The 3,660-nt window shown below is 33.7% G+C and overlaps 1 long non-coding RNA gene across 1 annotated transcript; it reads left to right on the plus strand.

Moving 5' to 3' along the window:
- The first annotated feature begins 429 nt into the window (after nt 1-429).
- Nucleotides 430-3,094, plus strand: LOC112744281 (uncharacterized). The gene is made up of 2 exons (XR_003172731.2): nt 430-2,000; nt 2,793-3,094. It is a non-coding gene; the product is annotated as an uncharacterized lncRNA (long non-coding RNA).
- The last annotated feature ends 566 nt before the right edge of the window (nt 3,095-3,660 follow it).

The raw sequence follows: 3,660 nt of genomic DNA on the forward strand, positions 1-3,660 counted from the left end.
ATTGTAAACTCTGCAAACCAACTAATCTGTTGTATTCACCCCATTCCTCATCTGCCGCAATACCTCCAGTAAATTTTGCCCCATGATAAACTAGACTCCATTGTTCAGCTAGTTCTTGCAAAGTAACTCTATAATGCTGTTTCCCTAATTCAAACTCAATCAGCGGCATTACCTCCTCACGCTTTTCATCAGGTTCAGGAACAACATAATTTAAAGTACTATAAACATCCCTAATCAAGTGTGGGTAATAATCATCCCTAGTTTGTACAAAATCAATTAAGTGCTGTGTTTGCAATGCATTCCTCACCAAATTATAATGTCTATCCTGAATGAAATTGCCCTGGACTCGAACTTCTCCACATAGTTGTTCAATGCCCTGCGAGACGGCAGCCACCTTGCCATGTAATGGAATGAAGCAATTAGTCTGGCGGGGGCAGAGCTTTCTCCCTTAACCCTGGCTCTTTTGGCGTTCTTAGTTCTGGCCATTATGGGGATACTGGTTTTATGGGTTTTGTAGGGATTTTGATGAGGGTTGAAATTATGTATGTAGTTTGGAGTGGATGTGGGTGAGAATGGAGAAGAAGAAGACAAAAGCTTTTTGGATTTTAGAGAGAGGAGAGAGGTGCAGAAATGGCGTTCGAACGTTTAAAAGGGGGAGAGAGTGTGTGTGAATACGCAGAGTTATTTGCTTTAATACATAGCACATTTCAAATTTCAATCGATTGAATTTGGCAAAAAGTTCAATATCATCACTTTTCAATCGATTGGATTGCATTACCAATCGATTGAATTTGGCAAAAAATTCAAAGTCATCACATTTCAATCGATTGGGTAGCATTACCAATCGATTGAAGTTGGCAAAAAATTCAACTTCATTACCTTCCAATCGATTGGATTACATTACCAATCGATTGAATTTGGCTAAAACTTCAATGTCATCACTTTCCAATCGATTGTATTTGGCAAATCCATGTTGTTTTCGTGAATTCAATCGATTGTTTTGAGGCATTCATTCGATTGGAAAGTATAAACAATCGATTGGTTTAAGCGAAAACCATTCTACCTTACAATTTTCAATCGATTGTTTTGTGATACACTGTAATCCAATCGATTGAATTTCAAGGAAACACGATTTGGAAGCCATGGACAAACGTCACGAGATCAAATTTAATATTTTAATCGATTGGAATGGCCAAAAGCTTTATTAGGATCAATGGAGGATATAATTGGTTGTTTTTATATTTGATTGTTAATAAATATAATAGATAATTGATAAAATAATAATTTATAAAATAAAAAACAGTTTCTATAATTAAATAAAATATATGGGGTTAATTTGTAATTAAAATTAGTTCAAGGACTATGTAGCAATTGTTAAAAAAACTCTAAAAACATGTTTTCTAATGGGACCATTAAGTGGTCCAAAGATTCTGGGACCACCGAATCCTAAGCCGGAAAACCCTATTAATACAGAAAAAATTCAGTTTATACAATTCACTCTTTGTTAATTTAATGTAGAAAGCAAGATATATCTGAGTCAAAAAAAAAAGTTTATTTACTGCAACAACCTATCCCTTTAGATGTTAGAACCGCATCTTCCACGACATGTGTGATTTTAATTGTGGACAGTGAGGTGTTTGAAATCGATCCGGATCGAACAAAACCGACCAACCGAACTGAAAACCGAAAAAATCATATTTTACTGTTTTTTGTGGTTCGGTTCGATTTTCGGTTCTGCCCTTGAAAATCCTGACCGAATCTAACCAAACCACTCAACTAAAAACCCTAAAAAAGCATTAGATAACCCAATCCCATTAGGCCATTACGCCAACCCCATCAGATAACCTAGCGCAGCCAAAGTCTCAAAGAAACCCCATTACCCCAACCCCTCCCAGCAGCGCCTCCCAGCTCCGCCGAACCAGCGCCGGACCATCCCCTCCCAGCAGCGCTGAACCAGCCCCTCCCAGCGCCGAACACCAGACATGGAGCCTCCAAGTCAGGTATTAATTTGAATAATTTCTGTTCTATGTATTATGTATCTGTTGTTGATTGTTCATTTATTTGTGTTGATTTTTTGAAATTGTTAATAATTTTATTTTGTTTGAATAATCTCTGTTCTATGTTCAGTGTATTTTTGAAATTGCTGATTGTTGTTGATTGTTTTATTTGTTTATGTAGTTTGTTGTATTTTGGGGGTTTTAGCTTCTAAATGTGTATTATTTCTGATTGTTAGGATTCTAAGTTCTGATTGTTAGAGAAGGTATATTTAACTGCATTTTATATATAATTAAATGTTGGATTTAAGATTTGTGTGCCGATGTAGTTGCCATAAGAAATTCATTTGGTGCCACAAATTACCCAGTTGTGCCTAGGTGTGTGTATATATATATATATGGTCTTTTAATAAATAAGGAATTCATTTTCTTATATGCGTTTGTGTTTTGCTGAATTGTTAACACATTAGTCACTTTAAACGGCGGAATATATAATTCTTTGATCTATAACGGTGAAACATTAAGATATCACTTCCTGCTATCATAATGATTTGAAACCAATGTACAGGAGTAGCACAATTGGAAGATTAATGATGAAATACTAGTACTTTTATAGGAAGATCACTTTATTGGAATATTATTCAACTGTCATTTATTGTTTTACTTGGTGCTTTGTTTCTGAAATTCTACAAAAACCTGTGAAGGGTCGGCTTTGGGTATATGGCATGAGATATTTAATGTTTTTTTGAATCTTATCATTTGTCACTAAATATATAGCATTGTTTTTACTTTTTACAGGGAAGGGGCTGGAGATTGTAGTTCATGTATAGGTGTCATGTTGATACTGGAACTTGCTCGTGGAATTTCTCAGGCTCATGGACTGAAGAAAGGTGTTATATTCTTTATTTAATACTGGCGAGGAAGAGGGTCTCAATGGTGTTGGAAATTTATTTTTATTGTGTTGACTATTGAACTTTTAAACTTCTTTAATTGCCGAATTTTAAATTCTTGTCGTTGAATTTCATTGGATGAAGACTTTTGTTAATTATTGCATATTTGTGTTCTTTGACTCTTGGAAATAATATGACAATTTTTTTTAATTGATTGAAAAAACCGAACAAATCGAACCAAACCAAACCGATTTCAATAAATTTGGTTTGGTTAAGATAGTTTTGATTAAAAAACCGAATCAAATCGAACCACAGTTTAATTAAATGATTGAATTGGATGACTATTTTTTAAAAAATTAAATCAAATTGTACCGCGAACACTTCTAGTAGACACATATGAAATCGTTTAGAATCCGTTTACACGGCTAAAACTGTTTTATATATTCAAAAACTAAAAAGTACATATAAATTAAAAAAATAAATACACACTTCATATTTCTTGGTATGCACATTGACAGAGAAAGGATTAAAGGATCATGTATTTTCTCCTAATCTAAAAAAATTTTTGGCATTAAGCGTTGAAAACGCGTATATATATCAAATGGACACTGAACAATTTATAATAAGTAAAATATCTTATTTAATTTTTTTTTGTCATTAGAGTGATGAGTAAGTTTGTCTCCATAAATGTTTGCCTTAAATGATATGTTGAGATATTTTAATAGGAAATAAGATAACTATCTTAGCACAGTTAGCATGCACCCACAAACAGAAAA

This window comes from Arachis hypogaea, chromosome 14, assembly GCF_003086295.3.
Source record: "Arachis hypogaea cultivar Tifrunner chromosome 14, arahy.Tifrunner.gnm2.J5K5, whole genome shotgun sequence".
NCBI classification, from domain to species: Eukaryota; Viridiplantae; Streptophyta; class Magnoliopsida; order Fabales; family Fabaceae; genus Arachis; species Arachis hypogaea.